The sequence below is a fragment of the Hippocampus zosterae genome, chromosome 12, assembly GCF_025434085.1.
Source record: "Hippocampus zosterae strain Florida chromosome 12, ASM2543408v3, whole genome shotgun sequence".
Taxonomy (NCBI): domain Eukaryota; kingdom Metazoa; phylum Chordata; class Actinopteri; order Syngnathiformes; family Syngnathidae; genus Hippocampus; species Hippocampus zosterae.
Window position 1 is genome coordinate 17,109,641 of NC_067462.1, and position 17,371 is coordinate 17,127,011.

The 17,371-nt window shown below is 44.4% G+C and overlaps 1 protein-coding gene across 19 annotated transcripts in view; it reads left to right on the forward strand.

The window, feature by feature from the left end:
* The window catches only part of caska (calcium/calmodulin-dependent serine protein kinase a), a 122,154-nt gene that overhangs the window by 26,200 nt on the left and 78,583 nt on the right, over positions 1–17,371 (forward strand). The window contains exon 1 of one of the 19 annotated variants that reach the window (XM_052081765.1): positions 2,814–2,983. The exons of the other annotated variants lie outside the window; for them this stretch is intronic. The gene's annotated coding sequence lies outside the window, so the exon portion shown is untranslated. Of the gene's footprint in view, positions 1–2,813; positions 2,984–17,371 lie in introns of those variants that run through there. 19 annotated transcript variants of the gene reach the window in all.

Below are 17,371 nucleotides of genomic sequence, written 5' to 3' on the forward strand. Positions count from 1 at the left end.
CTCTCTCTCTCTCTCTCTCTCTCTCTTTCTCTCTCTCTCTCTCTCTGTATATAATGTATATAAAGTTGTAAGTGCTATACATGAGTGTGTATGTGTATATTTGTAGCATTCTATAAGGGATGTCACGTATCCTATGCTCTGATAATGCCCTACATATTTGTCTCCCTGAAGCTCCATTTTTCACACTCTGCATAGACTTGGCAAGTACCTCCATTTATTGGCTTTAAAAGCACAGACAAAAAGGGCCAAAAGCGAAAAAAAGGATTACGTCTTTTTTTTTTTAGCTCAAGTGTGACGATGAGAAATAGAGGGCCTCTCGGAGTTAAAACGTAATAAGCTCCCCTTGCAGAACGTGGAATGAATGTTTTCCTCGTAGTTGTGTCGCACAGCATGTCCAAGATGCTGCAAGTCACCCCCCACTTAGCGTCGACACCACGGGATGTCACTGACTCTGTTTCACTCTGCACCGATGCAACTGGAGACAACACAGCGTGTTTGTGTGTAATCGCTGTGTCACTTCAATGTGTCATGGCCTCTGTGTGTTTGTGTGTATGTGAACTCTTGAGTTTTTTGCAGGCATGTGTGTGTGGGGGGGGGGGTCTAATCTTATCTTTTGTGCCGGCTCCAGCCAACGATGAGGATTAAGCTACATAAGCACACGAGCAGCGAGGCATCACACGACACCTGAGATACAGAAAAGTTGTGAGAAAGTCACATGACCAGGTCATTAAAATTTACTTAGCGCCACTCTCTTGTGACGCTACAGTGGATATGACGATATGAGTCTGACAATTGACGTGCGGATGTCAAATGACAATGCAGAGAGCGAAACAAAAGGCCGATAATCTTCTTGTTCCACGTGAGCGACGTTTTAGGAGCCAAAGCAAAGAAACACGACAGATGGCAGCTTCTCTCTCACAAAGCCAACACTTTTTTTAATATGTTCCCACACAGAGATTGTGAGAAAACAACAAGGATTTCACCCCTTTTTGTTTTCATTTTTATGATCTGATAAAAGTCAATCACTTTTCTACATACCATGTAGCCTTAAAGCTTACATTAACGATTGAATGTGACAGACGTCTTCTATATTTGAGGTAGTGACTCCAAGTAGACTGCTTCATTGCCAGGAATGTAATTTTACAGTTATTACTGTACTTGAAAAAAATTAATATCCAATAAGTATTTTAATTAGGGCTTGACGTTGTTGATTGAAAGTTACCGGTAATCACTGAATCGATTCAATATGTGTCATGGGATGATGGAATCCTTTCTCAATACTATCAACATTGTCGTACTCTATTCAGGTAGCAAACTAGTTAAGTGAATCAAAAGCCTCACTTCAATTGATTATGAATCCTGTCACCAATTTAAATGAAGGCTAAATTGAAAGTACAGTTAATTAAAAGTCTCCGCTTTGCAACAATGACGGGCAAAGTGCACCAAGTCTCCGCAAAGTTGAAGCACAAAGCACAACGGCTGCTTTTGGTAGTTTCCTCTGAAATGTGAAATACCGTGAAAGGCTAATTGCCTTGCATGCATCAGTCAGACTTGAGTTCTGTGAAATGTCAACCATCTGTTCAAAACACAACGTTCATTTTCGAAACTTGGTTTATGAAAATAAATCAATACTCATCAATTATTTTTGGCTTCGTCCGCCCAGGAAGAAGAAAATATTTGACGCCGGCACGATGAATAGTATCATTCCTCAATAAAATTATTGTAAGTCCTCCTCTGCAGTGGAGCTTCACTGCCACCTGCTGTAATGGATGTGCAATTACACACAATTCTCATACGTCAAAAACATGTTCGCCGGGGCCACTCTCGCCCATCCCCACCCCCAACCCCAGACATGGTACTCTGTCCCGCTCGTTGAGTAAGAGTGAAATTAAGTAATGGTAGTAGGCTATCATATTGACTGGTCTTGACCGAGTTTAAGATTTTTCCTGCCTCCAGATGGTATAATGTTTGATGAACAAGGACACTTCCAGGAGGCAACTGAGACAAAAATGTGTTATTTCGATGACATGTTTGCAGAACACGAAGGACAATGCGGACATCCATCCATCGATTTTCTGATCCACTTCTCACACTGGTCGCGGGGCGTGCTGGAGCCGTGCTTCGGGCAGTAGGCGGGGAACACCCTGAACTGGTTGCCAACCAATCGCAGGGCACACATCCGCACAAACACCCGCACCTAGGAACTATTTAGAGTGTTCCATTAACCCACCACACATGTGGGTTAATGGAATGTGGGAGGAAACCGGTGTACCCCGAGAAAACCCACACAGGCACGGTGAGAACATGCAAATTCCACATGGGAAGGCCGGAGCCGGAATCGAACCCTGCACCTCTGAACAGTCAGGCCGACGCGCTAACCAAGTTGACCACCGGGCCGCTCCACAACGTGGGCAGTGGCAACATATTAAAATGTGCAAATCATCATATGGGAGTCAACAACACTTGATTTTAATCAACACGATGCGCGCCATTTGCAAAGCATCTTTAGTTGTGTCTCCAAAAGCATGTGGTACAATAAGAGCAAATATTTTAGTGTCATAACATCCTTGAATATTGTGTAATACTTGAATAATAAAAATAAAAAACAATATTGAATAATACTTGCCACTTGGTATTTTGATCACTTTCATAGGGTATATGTATGTGATGCCGGGTAAACGCTGAGTGGTAACTGTGAGAAAGCTGAACACAATACAGGCAAATGGGAGACAATTTGTGCATTAAATTATGCATTAAACCCCATTCTGCTGTCTGGTCAGCAGATGACAGTAACAGACATGGCTGTGAGACTCCACAACCTTTCACCGAGGTATGGATTGCATTAGAAGTCACTCTTAGCCGAGCGGCAGCGTCAAGAGAGTCATCTCGTCATTACTGCCCTGAACTTGAATCTCACCCTGGCTGATTGGGTTGTCGGGCAGACATGCGGTTCTCAGCTGGACATCAGCGGGATATTAGCCAGGTAAAAAGGTCACAGCTCGCATTTGGCTCCATGCCTCACAAGATGACTTTTCAACGCATATGATGGCTGGAAGATGGCATCCACAAATGTAATCACACTTTGCTAGTACAAGAGCTTATTGTGAAGTAGAGGGAGGCTTCGCTCAGAGTCACCCGCTGAGCATTGAGTTATTGTCAGGCTGCGCCAGCAGACAATTGACTGCGGGGCATAGATTTGGTGGAATTCAGTGTGCAGAGCTGATTGGCTGCCCAGACACTTTCACTGACATGTGGATCAATGCCAACTTGCACAGGAAATCCCATATACACAAGTAGAAGTGGAGAAATTGACTCCTACAGTAAGGCTATTTATACAATATTTTTTTATATTTATAAACTATTTATACAATAAGGTTATTTTGTGCGGTGGTATTTGTTGGGCAAGGATCGGGGGCTCATTCCGTGTTGAAAGTGATTTGTATCAACTGCACCTAGCCGAAGGCGAGGTTCGCATGCCCAATTGCCCATATGTGCATACTGGATGTTTGGGTTTTTTTTGTTTTTTTTGCCTGCACTATAAAAAAAACTTTTCTTCTTCTGAGGTATTATGCAGGTTCAATCTCAATATCATGTGCATTACTACCACCCTAAGGACTGCCACACTATTGAGTACATCTTATGAGATTAGCATTTTTGTTGGTTCCCGCTTTGTTCTTTATCGACAGCAGAACACGTTTAACAAAAGATCTGGCCATTTTCTGTATTCTCCTGCTCCCTTCCTTCCATTAGCCACTGAAGTAGGTGGATTGGCTCGAGGGAAAATCACAAATCAATGAATCAATTGTTGATTGCTTTGCGTGTTGAGCACAACAAGGCTGCCCTGAGGAGCTGTTCAGAAGAAGGCTGAGCTGCTGTAGCTCGACTTCCCATCGCTGGCATGTTGTGTTTTTCCTTCTTTTGACAGCAAGTTAGTCGAGTGAATCAACAGCGCCTCTGCTGGTTGCAGTCAACAAGTGCACTCCATTCTGCCACAATCGTTTCAGAATGAGAATCGCCTTTGTCATTGTATAGCATACAACGAAATTTGGGTGCCACTCCTTAGTGCATTTCGAAAAAACAAATACGTAAAATTAAATAATCCCTACTTTGGATCCGCAAAGCCCTCTGACCCAAGTTTGCAAAACAAATTTCCTATTGCGCCACATCAATATATATGGAGTTTTCAAAAAAAAAAAATCTTGTTCTTTTTTGATTTTCTTTTAACTGATAGTTAATACATTTTTGCTGGTTCGCTAGACAAAGTTCACAGAAATGGTTCTTGTACACTGAATACATACTTTTGTGATCCATATTTCCTCGATGGCAATTGTATTTTTGACACACATCTAACGTCAAATTGTTACCTCTGTCGACGGCACGCCGAATGCCAGAGTCGGAGTATGGCTCCTCCTTTTAAAATCAGTATTAGAATGAGCGCATTTTCTGTTGATTGATCACGAATCTTGTGCACCATATATTGATGTTGACTCATCACCCAGTCCTAGGAAGAAGTAATTTTGCCCTGCTGCTGTGAACTAAGGTTTCCCCTGTATGCCATCACCTAGCACTCAAATTCTAGCTGACGTCAAGAGGTACCCCATTCCACAATGTCGGTGATCGGAAGAAAAAGACTTGTTCGGCAAACGTCTTCTTTCTGACTTTAGCAGCAAATGGGCGGCTGCTCCCCTCAGAGCGCAGAGGCTCTTGTGGACTAAATTCTAGTTGCCAATGTAAATGTACAGACGGCAATGGTTAGATTGTAGTAAACAAGATAGAAAGGCCAATCCGATATGGTCCTCCTCAGAAGTACAGCATTCTGTGTAATAGAAAGGCCACACAAATGGCCCTCATGAGTCAGCAGAGTTGCGCACAGCTGCAACATCCCCGATAGCTTGTTTTTGTTTGACTTCACATGGCAATGTCACGAACACTGTAGATTCAGGACAGACCCCGCTCGGCACAGGAAAGAAAATGCTTAGCCGTCCAATGACAACCATGTCGGATACATTTTTGTCAGGGGCATAAAAAGCTATTACAGTGAAATATGACTTTTTTTTTGGGGGGGGGGGTAGGAATAGGAGAGACAATCTGTGACTAGATCATTAAGAATGGATGTATTTTTTGAACCTGTGGAATTTACATCATGATGGCGCTGATGTGCTGTAGATTCAATCTCAACAGTTAGCACACAAGGAGGAGGTGAACTCAAGCTGAAGTTGACCTTCATTGATGATAACAAAATTTTTCCCATGCCATCGATCAAGGACCTTTTGTCAGATGCCCATCCATCGATTTCGGAGGACGTTTGGATGAGCTGGTTTAATGTTTTGAAATGTTTGACTGACTGACTTAGAATTTCTGCATCCAAACTAAGACATATGGTCACATTTGATCAGACTTACAATGACGAACACTCAGCTTGTTACTATGATTAGCAAGGTAAGGCATCCCCCCACCCCCGTAATATAAGCAATGAAAGCATTATATTATATATAGTTCTCAATGTTCTTCAATTCAACAGAACTGTGCCTATGTTATCATGCATCCTCCCAAAACCATGAACGTTACCAGAGGTTGTCACTAGTTGTTAAATAAAACACAGTAACAATTGAATTGCTTGGATTGGATCAGGGCAACCCGAATGACAGCGTTGGATCTAAACAAAACAAGCCAACTTCAATATATCTAACCTTGCGAATTTCACTCGTAAATGTCCATCAAATATCCAAACATTGGAAATGCAAGGTATTTTGCAACACTTCTCAGACTTAAGTTGCATTGAATATTTGTTTGCAAGCTATTTTCACCACTTTAAATTGGTTTGAATTTCGTAAAAATAACAAGAGTGGGGATGGAACATTAGAAATTATTTTGACTATTGGGCGTTTTTGCCACACAGTGTAAGGTACAAGTCGCACCTGAGTATACAGTCGCAGGACGAGCCAAACTACGTATGAAAAAACTTCGATTTATAGTCCAAAGAAAGACGGTATTTCATTGTTAGTTTAGGGTTCAACTACACTCGTATCAAGCAACGCTACTGACACTAGGACTAAGGTTACTGTATGTAAGCATGAATAATATAATTGTAACGAAGTCCCATAGTGGTGTGGTGGCTCACGACAACGATCCGCATTTCAAGTGATGGCTGTGTGAACAGTTGAAAGAGGTTCACCCATGGTTACAATTTTGAAATGCAATGGGATGTTGACTGCTAATCCGCTGGCTAGCTGCGGGCCCCCATTTTTATGTATTTTATTGCCTTTGTTGTAGCATTTTTATACCCACAAGCTATTTTGAATTTGCAGCAGCCTTCAAACAGACAACTACAAAACAAATAAAGATTGACTAAAGATTGAAAGGGAACACAAAGGGGAAAATACAACACAGTTGGAGTCTAATTAAGAAACACTCGAGAAAGTGTGTTTTTATTTATACATAGAGCACTTGAAAAAAGTGTTTTCTTTTCATTTTCTCTCACTTGCACATCAGATCAGTGTCGGCCAGTAATGTGACATCTGTTAGCGCTGTTGCATTTCCAGAGGGACATCTCCTGCACAGCTCTTTCCCACTTCTTAGAATAACTAGATCCACTCTCTCCACTTTAATGTGTCTGCCTGGCAGCCTCAACATTAGGGTTGTCTTCCAGTCAGTCTGTTGATTCTCTCTCAGTTCCTGGGTCACAATCAATGGATTCTTACGAAAGCGAAAAGGAAATTCACCTGGTTCTAGTTCTTAATGGGAATTGGTATAAAAGGCCTGGCAGCAAACACAATTAGACAGTGTCCGTCATTAACCCTTTATGTGTCGTTACCCAACTGAGCCACCATGAGCCAAGTTCTACTGGACCCGTCAGAAACAGGACTGGCCCGGTATATTCATAATACCTTAAATTGTAGTACCATATTTTCCGGATTATAAATCTTTTCGTAGTATAGGTCGCACCAACCTTGAAATGCATAATAAAGAAGAAAAAACATAGCATAAGTTATGCTGGAGTATGAGTCGCATTTTAGGGGGAAATTTATTTGATAAAATCCAACGCTAAGAACAGACATGTCATCTTGATAGGCAATTTACAATAGAAATTAAAATGAGAACAACAGGCTGAATAAGTGTACGATATGCTAACGTTGCATGATGCATACACAACGAACGGAGAACGTGCCTCGTATGTTCACGTAACATATTAAAAGTTATTCAGATAACTATAGCATACAGAATATGCTAACAAGATTACCAAACCATAAGTGTCACTCCTAATCACTAAATACAATGAAATCCTGGCTGTCGGATTTAAACGACGCCGCCAACTCCGGAGGGAGACGATGCGGCGCTTCCCCTTTGACTTATCAACACAGGCCTGGAGCACCCTCTTGCGGTTTAATGTAAAAAATAGCATGTGAAATTATATAATAATGTGTTAATAATTTCACACATAAATCGCAACCCCGGCGAAACTATGAAAAAAAATGTGATATATAATCTGGAAAAAAGAGTAATTACATTTTATCAAGCATCTTAATACGATACAATTATATGAATATATTTGCCTTTGTCGTAACCCACTTAAAATCAATCAAAGAACACTTGCTGGTGTGCGCACTGAAGCAGAGCACTTATGCCCACTATTCATTTTCACTTATTGTTGTGTGAGCAAAGAATATCCGTCAGCACCCCCAAGTTAGTTAAACAGGCATATTCCTCCATCATGTGATTGGGTTGGTGATCGGTTCATTCAAACTCGGCAATTGGCCCCAAAAGTACTGACCATGTAAAGTCTATTAAATGTACAGTAGTTTGACTGTCTTGCTTTCTGTGTCAGTGAACATTATCTAGCAGCGAGTATTTTGAGAACTGTGCAAATGAGCGCGTGAGAACAGGCAGTTAGGAACACGTTAAACGATGTGTCTTAATTGGTTTGAAGGGGTGTGGTAGGTTAAAACCATTCTAAAAATGTTTTCTAGATGGTCTCTCTGTCTCGCAGATTTTTCCCTATCTCAGGTGTATCTATCTCAAATAGATCCCTCGTAATCAAGAAAGATTGGCTATAAAGACAGTTATGCATGTAGGTGTATTTAACCAGGAGCCTGTGTCCCCACAGCATTGAAGCGGTTGACCGTCCACTCCCACTCGTTCTCATTACGTCGTTTTATGTCTCCTTGTCCTCTTTTTATGGACGGAGTTGAGAATTAAAAGTGCGGGACGTCTCTTCAGCCAGTGATTACTGATGAGTGAAATGATCCTCGTGGCCCAGTGAATCACACGCACACACACAAACACACACATCCCTGAAGCTTGCAGCGGAAGTTTAGGAGCAGTGTTACGTAAGAAGGTTCACCATTGAAGTGTGCGTGAAATGCGACGAGACGAGGAAACTTCTATCCTGCCCTTCTGACTCATGTGAAGCTGAACGCTTCCCTGTGTGTGTGTGTGTGTGTGTGTGTGTGTGTGTGTGTGTGTGTGTGGGTGAGAGAGAGAGAGAGAGAGAAAGACGACATGCACCCATCTGCAATAAGGACAGGCAAGGTGAAGCGTGCGTTACGCGCCTCGGCTCAATGTGATGATTAACTTTTATAGACTGCAGTATGTGGCGGTAGGATATGACCAGGCGGGATGATGTGCTGACCACCACTACACACATTCAACACACACACACACACACTCACACACACTAGACATGGGCTAATTTCATAGAGAAATTCTTTCAGGAGCGAGAGCTGCTAAACAGGTAAATATAAATTCACAATCAAATTCAGAATAATTAATATATTCCCATTCATATTCAGACAAAGCATTATTGCTAATAGTTACATGAACCTCCATGCAATGGAACCGTAGCAAACTTAATGTCACGTTTCGTATTTGACAGCAGGGGGCAGGTGTTCTCACTTGCCACCTGCACACCTGCCACCCATTTATCGGTGATTGCACCTGCTATATTTAGGCGCTCCGGCAGTCGACTCACTGCCGGAGTATTCCCCGCCGTGCCATTGCTATTGTCTATTCCTTCTCGGTTAAACACTGCCTTAAAGACTATTGATAATTGTTGCGTTCCTAGACATCCTCTCGTGTGTCTGCTATTTCGTCTGCTATTTTGGTGATCCACTTATCCCCAGTTTGTTGCGCACGAAGCGATTACTCTGTCGCTTCGAGCTCAACGTGACACTTAATAAACTCTTGTGGTCACACGCATGAGCGTTGACCAAACGTTTATGGACGACATCTTCTTTTTGGCGGGCTCAATATCGCCACGGTAGAACTCCATTTACTCCTACATTATCGTATTTATGTGCAGGTGTTTAATCAGGTTAGTATGCACAAAATAATCATATAGCAAGAGTTGCACTGCGTCGACCGGTAATTTATTTGCACGCCATTCCGCCATTCTGCATGTTTACAACACATAACGCGTGTGCGTGAGCACACTTTTTCATTGGTTCAACTTCTCCTTCATGTCGGCCGACGAGCAACTTGGCAACTCGGCTACGCTCAAAACGTGCTTTTGTGCTCAAAATCTCCGTCTGATGTGCTTGCAGTTGTGGCACAAGTCTAAAGCCACACTGTCGTCTCTGCCTACAAGACGCACAATACGTATCAAACACTTTATCGAAGATATGTTGATCTTGATCACGTGTCTATCGCGAGTCATAGATCAGGTCAGAGATCATGAATTCACCCTACTTACCGCTAATAATAAATACCTGTATACTTTTTTAAGTATTACCCTTTAATAGTTGACTGGAACGCTAAGAAAACAAAAGTTACAATACAATACAATACATGCTGATTTATATAGCGCTTTCACAACAGCGACAGCTGTAACAAAGCGCTTAACAAAACAGTTAACATAAAGTAAAATAAATAAACACAACACATAACATAAAACACGGACAGTCGTGCAGTCCTAACCACTTTTCCGTCACACGCTTTGTTTTTTGTTTGCTACTCTTGTGAAGGAAGGTACTTTTTAACTCATTTGATATGTCCGAAACTCCAAAATTATTAATCAGTCTTTTTTGAAAAGACAATCTTATACTGAATGCAGAGCACCCTTTCAACGTGTTACCGACTGGAGTGATAATTTTTATTGATTTCTCACAAAAACAAAAATGCAATGCCAGCTTTGTTTAGCACAGAAATGTTTTTATTTCAATTTCCTGAGCCATTCTTGGAGCATCATGATGGTGTGTGGTCTTAGTCACGTCAAGGTGAAGGCGAATCATCTGTGAATATCCCAATGTGACTTGTTTGCAGCTTAAATAGGCACTTTGTCCGCTCGTGAAGGACATCCCTGCACCCGAGCAAATAAGATGACCAGTTTTCGTTTTTTATCCCTTTGTCTTCTGAATATTGTTGATTTGAACCGCAATGACAGCTTTGGAGCCCTCTCGGGCTTTTTATTACTGGCCTCATTTTTAATGATTTCCCTCTTCTTGGGCCATGATGTGGCTCTGGACTGGAAATGGTCGAGGCCTAGAGCCAACAAATTAGAGAGAGTGAAGAATTCTGAATTGGTAATCATCCATCTCGTTTTTCCATAATACACCACTTCAGTAATTAGGAAAAAAATTCTTTGCCTCAATCCCATCAGTAATTGTGCAAAATAAGAACCTGATGAATGTTCACAGTATTCTAATGGTGCATGCTGAAAAAAACCCCAACTGATATTTGTCTATGTTGTGATAGTTTTCAAAATAAAATGGACACTTCAAGCGGCAATTATTTTAGGCCTAATGGGCGAGTTGCCAAATGTATATACTAACAGTCAAGTGACGCTTGACTGAAAATGAAAATGAAGAAGGCTGGAAACTGAAACACCAAAAGAAATTGTACCTTTAAAAAAATAATAATTTTCTGGATCATTTTCTGCCTTTTTTTTTCTTCCTTCCGAGTGAGCTGCCTTCTCGTACCGGGCAATTGACCACTATGTGAGGGATCCTTTCCCTGCTGCCTCTTCAGTTCAGTTGTCTGTTAGCATTTGCGTAACTGACCAAGGTGCACCATGGCAGCCTGACGCATTGCTGTCCTGGGTCAAATACCCCCCCCCACCCCCCTTCAATTTCTTCCAAGTATAATCGTCCCCGAGCTCCAAAGACAGCACCATGTGACCACGAAAAACGAGGGATTACTGTACAGCACAGGTGTCAAACCCAAGGCCAGATCAGGCCCGCCACATCATTTTATGTGGCCCACGAAAGCAAATCAAAGATGTAAACTTTCATGATGCTTGCTAAAATCACTACCAAAATTTCGAATTCTCATCAGTCATAACGGCCCTCCAGGGTAAACTGTAACTAAAATCTGGCCCCCGACAAAAATGATTTGACACCCCTGCTGTACAGTCTTTTCCTAACGCATGCAGCAAATATTATGAACCCCCTGTTGTGTAACTAAGAGAAAAGCCTCATGTTTAATGTACTGTATGCACAACATGTATTATCCGTGTGCTATTGTGTGCTTACTTTGAAATATTTAAACTTATATGCAATTATAACTATAGAATACAAAATTAACACAAACTCAGAATTGGGCACTTAAACCTTCAGTGTAACTACAGCCTCCGTTAATGCCAGCTGCATTATGTCCTGTAAATATAGTGCATGTTCTATCCATCCGTTTTCCATACAACCTTGGACAGGCTCCAGCACGCCTCAATCCTGCGCAGCCAACATGCAATTCATCCTTCACAATTCTTCAACTGTAATCTCAAGACATGATTACATAGCTCAGATTGTTTAGCACTCTCTGTGGAATACAGTGCATGGATACTTGCATGCTAGGAGGCCCTCAGCGCCTCCTCTAATTGACAGATCACAGTGGGGCTGCAGGCTCTACACCCATAAAGGCGTTGTCTCCACTTGTCTTCCAGTGCTTGCTTAATGGCCAAACTTTGATCCGGCAACGTTTTATGAATGATTTAGCAGTGGGATGATAGCATGGCGCTAATGGGGCTGCCGCACCATTAATGTTGTAGAAGTGGATCACATACACGTGCAACGGAAGACGCTGACATGAGCCAGACGGTGAGTCAATAGGGACCTCATCACATTCAAAGTGATCTGTTATTATGAATGTAGCACTGCAATTTCAACAGTAAGTTCTATTCAAATTAGCATATATGAACTAACATATAACGGCTCCAGGTCATTCCAATTGAAGGTAATTAATATGGAATTAAACGTTTTCGGGGCTCGAGGGTTCATCCAGCTATCAATCCATTTTCTGTGGCGATGGTACTCATTAAGGCAGTGGGTAACTGGAACATACTATGGCTGACTTTTAAAGGGTGCACACTGAATTGGTAACGAGTCTATCGTAGTGTATATGCAGACAAACAACCTCTCACATTCAAATTCACACACCAGAGTCTTCGGTTAACCTAATATGCATGTTTTTGGGTTGTGGGAGGTAACCCGAGCACAGGTGGCCTTGGTTTGCAATGGAATTGCAATCACTCTTATATGTTGAGGCCTGCAGTACTTTAGATGTTGTCCTGGGTTCCTTTGGTACCTCCTGCACGAGTCATCGCTCTGCTCTTGCGGTCATTTTTTAGACTCGTCACTCCTGGGAAGGTTCACCACTGTTCCATATTTCCTCCATTTGCGGATAATGGCTGTCATCATGTTTCACTGTAGTCCGAAAGCTTTAGAAATGTCTTTGTCAACCTTTCCACACTAATAGATGTCAGTTACCTTATTTCTCATCTGTTATTGATTTTCTTTGGATTGTGGCATTTTGTTGGGGCTTTTTGAGATTTTTTGTCCAACTTCATTTTGTCAGACAGGCTCTGTTAATGCGATTTCTCGATTGAACAGGTCTGGAGGCAATCGGGCTCAGATGTTGTCAGTGAAAATGCTTTCCAATACAGGGTTTCCTAAAGAAAGGTTACTGAGAATGGTGGGAGAGAAGCCAACCGGCTTCACAATATATATTTTACTTTAATAAGTGTACTGTATCTACATTATTTATTGGTCATTGTAACACATTTTATATTTAACCTGATAAACGGTGTGATTATTTATTGTTGGTTTTTTTAAATGCCACTGATACACTAATGATGATTGTGCAAAAATAAACATGTCTGCACTATTCAAATTTTGACCCCAAACTTCAATATTTCTAAAAATGTTTTTTACAGTGGAGGAGATGTTGACCTGTTGTACATGTGCAACTTATAATTCTCTTCTCTTGCCACATTGTGAAATTTGGGCGCCTGCACATCCAAACTCGGCGCACCATAATGCCCTGGCATACCCCGGCAGAGAGGGGCAAGAAAAACCTGGTGGCCTGCCAGGCTGATATAGCCCTGTGGGAAACCCTGCAAAAGCTGTGATTAGTCGCACTTGATTCATGATTCAAAAAGGGAGCCAAATACCTTTTCGCACAGGTCCAGGTAGCTTTGAAAATGTTTATTTCCCCTGAATACATGAAATCACAAATTTAAAACAGGGTTTTGTTTGGGTTTTTTTTTTCTTCTCCATCCATCCATCCATCCATCCATCATCTACCGCTTATCCGGGGCCGGGTCGCGGGGGCAACAGCTTTAGCAGGGAAGCCCAGACTTCCCTCTCCCTAGCTACTTCTTCCAGGTCTCCCCGGGGATCCCGAGACGTTCCCAGGCCAGCTGGGTGACATAGTCTCTCCAGCGTGTCCTGGGTCTTCCTCGGGGTCTCCTCCCGGTGGGACATGCCCGGAACACCTCACCAGGGAGGCGCTCCGGAGGCATCCGAATCAGATGCCCAAGCCACCTCATCTGGCTCCTCTCGATGTGGAGGAGAAGCGGCTCGACTCTGAGCCTATCCCGGATGACCGAGCTTCTCACCTTATCTCTAAGGGAGAGCCCGGACACCCTGCGGAGAAAACTCATTTCGGCCGCTTGTATCCGGGATCTCGTTCTTTCGGTCACGACCCATAGCTCGTGACCATAGATGAGGGTTGGGACGTAGATCGACCGGTAAATTGAGAGCTTCGCCCTTTGGCTCAGCTCCTTCTTCACCACGACAGACCAATACAACGTCCGCATCACAGCAGATGCTGCACCGATCCGCCTGTCGATCTCCCGCTCCCTCCTGCCCCCACTCGTGAACAAGACCCCAAGATACTTGAACTCCTTCACTTGGGGCAAGATCTCCTGATCTGCTGATTTTCATCCCAACCGCTTCACACTCGGCTGCGAAACGCTCAAGTGAGAGTTGGAGAGCCCCGTTTGAAGGAGCCAACAGCACCACATCATCTGCAAAAAGCAGGGATGCAATACTGAGGCCCCATAAACGGACCCCCTCAACGCTTCGGCTGCGCCTAGAAATTCTGTCCATAAAAGTCATGAACAGAATCGGCGACAAAGGGCAGCCTTGGCGGAGTCCTACCCCCACTGGAAACGATTCCGACTTACTGCCGGCAATGCGAACCAAACTCTGACATCGGTGGTATAGTGACCGAACAGCCCGTATCAGGGGGTTCGGTACCCCATACCCACGAAGCACCCCCCACAGAACTCCCCGAGGGACACGGTGAAACGCCTTCTCCAAGTCCACAAAACACATGTAGACTGGTTGGGCGAATTCCCACATACCCTCGAGGACCCTGTTAAGGGTGTAGAGCTGGTCCACTGTTCCACGGCCGGGACGAAAACCACACTGCTCCTCCTCAATCTGAGGCTCGACTTCCTGACGGACCTTCCTCTCCAGCACTCCTGAATAGACCTTACCAGGGAGGCTGAGGAGTGTGATCCCTCTTTAGTTGGAACACACCCTCCGGTCCCCCTTTTTAAAAAGAGAGACTACCACCCCGGTCTGCCAATCCAGAGGCACTCTCCCTGTTGATCACGCGATGTTGCAGAGGCGTGTCAACCAGGACAGCCCCACAACATCCAGAGCCTTTAGGAACTCCGGGCGGATCTCATCCACCCCTGGGGCCTTGCCACCGAGGAGCTTTTTTACCACATCGGTGACTGCAACCACAGAGATAGGAGAGCCCACCTCAGAGTCCCCAGGCTCTGCTTCCTCCAAGGAAGGCGTGTTGGTGGAGTTGAGGAGGTCTTCAAAGTACTCTGCCCACCGGTTCACAACGTCCCGAGTCGAAGTCAGCAGCGCCCCATTCCCACTGTACACAGTGTTAGTGGTGCACTGCTTCCCCCTCCTGAGACGTCGGATGGTGGACCAGAATTTCCTCGAAGACGTCCGTAAGTCGGCTTCCATGGCCTCACCGAACTCTTCCCACGCTCGCGTTTTTGCCTCGGCGACCACCGAAGCCGCGGTCCGCTTGGCCAGTCGATACCCGTCAGCTGCCTCTGGGGTCCCACAGGCCATAAAGGCCCGATAGGACTCCTTCTTCAGCTTGACGGCATCCCTTACTGCTGGTGTCCACCAGCGAGTACGGGGGTTGCCGCCACGACAGGCACCAACCACCTTACGGCCACAACTCAGATTGGCCGCCTCAACAATAGAGGCACGGAACATGGTCCACTCGGACTCAATGTCCCCCGTCTCCGCCGGAACATGGGAAAAGCTCTGTCGGAGGTGGGAGTTGAAACTCCTTCTGACAGGGGATTCCGCCAGACGTTCCCAACAAACCCTCACTATACGTTTGGGTCTGCCAGGACAGACCGGCATCTCCCCCACCATCGGAGCCTACTCACCACCAGGTGGTGATCAGTTGACAGCTCCGCCCCTCTCTTCACCCGAGTGTCCAGAACATGCGGCCGCAAATCCGATGATACAACTACAAAGTCGATCATCGAATTGCGGCCTAGGGTGTCCTGGTGCCAAGTGCACATATGGACACCCTTATGTTTGAACAAGGTGTTCGTTATGGACAATCCGTGACGTGCACAGAAGTCCAATAACAAAACACCACTCGGGTTCTGATCGGGGGGGCCGTTCCTCCCAATCACGCCCCTCCAGGTCTCACTGTCATTGCCCACGTGAGCATTGAAGTCCCCCAGCAGAACAAGGGAGTCCCCAGCAGGAGTACTCTCCAGCACACCCTCCAAGGACTCCAAAAAGGGTGGGTATGCTGAGCTGTTGCCCCATGGGTGTAGGCCCGGCCACCAGGCGCTTGCCAACAAGCCCCACCTCCAGGCCTGGCTCCAGAGGGGGGCCCCGGTGACCCGTGTCCGGGCAAGGAAACCTAGATCCATTTATTGTTTTCATCATTGGGGTCTTTGAGCCGTGCTTTGTCTGGCCCCTCACCTAGAACCTGTTTGCCATGGGTGACCCTGCCAGGGGCATAAAGCCCCAGACAACTTAGCTTCTAGGATCATTGGGACACACAAACCCCTCCACCACGGTAAGGTGACGACTCACGGAGGGGTTTTTTTTCTTCTTGTAATTGTGCTCTTGTAATCTTTATTTGGTACATTTACATTTGTTTGATGATCTTAAAAATTAAAGTGGAGAATCGATGCAAAGAAAAAGCATTTTTTAAGTATTTTATTTTGCTTGCTCCGTCTTTCATCTTGATCACTTTTACCCTCTCTTCCAGCATCAGAGCTCTTCTTGTCTTAGCTGGTTGACATCCAAAGGTTCGTTTTGTAGCTATTTTCGCAATGCAACATCTATGCTCGTCTGAATCTAACAATGACAAATTAGATTAAGATATCCTTTATTTGTCCCGCAATGGGGAAATTTACAGTCAGAGTTCAGAAAGGAAAATACTGGGTAGGGAGAGGGGGAAAAAATCACGCTCGAACTATCCTCTTCTGAGGATAATTTAAGTCCAGGATAAAAAAAACACCCAAGCACATAAATAAGCATATGACAGTTACAACAAGTCACAAGACATAACATGCAATGAGAGGGCGGATGGATGGGAAGGGGGAGGGGGGTGGGTGGGCGACCGTGACGCAGCTTAACTGACCAGCTGCACTGTCCCCGATGCGCTCTGCAGATAATACTACGTCACGGGGGGAAAGAATCGGAGCGATGAAGACGGTGATAATAAGGATATGTATGCACGTGTGTTTGTCCAGTTGTGTATGTGTATGCGTGTACAGGTCATAGCTGCTTCGTCGAGGTCTGCTCATCATGAAGACAGTCCCGGCTTATCAGTCCATGGCCGAGAAGGAGGGGGGTGATGATGGGGGCCCTAGACTCCATGCGTACTTCCATCCAGGGGAAAGGCCAGATAGCGTTGTTTGTATATACTAAATATACAAATATATATATACTAAACAATACTTCCTGGACCCGGTGTCTTTTCTTTCCACCATCTCACTGTCTCTAACTCGGCCTCCCCTCGATCGCCACCCAAGACAGCGTTGTTGAGCTGATGTCATGCAATGAACTTTAAAGCCAGCCACGGAACGCTTTGTAGTCCTCGATGGCCATAGTTAGCTCTCGAAGGCTAAAAACCTTACGCTAACTGGAGC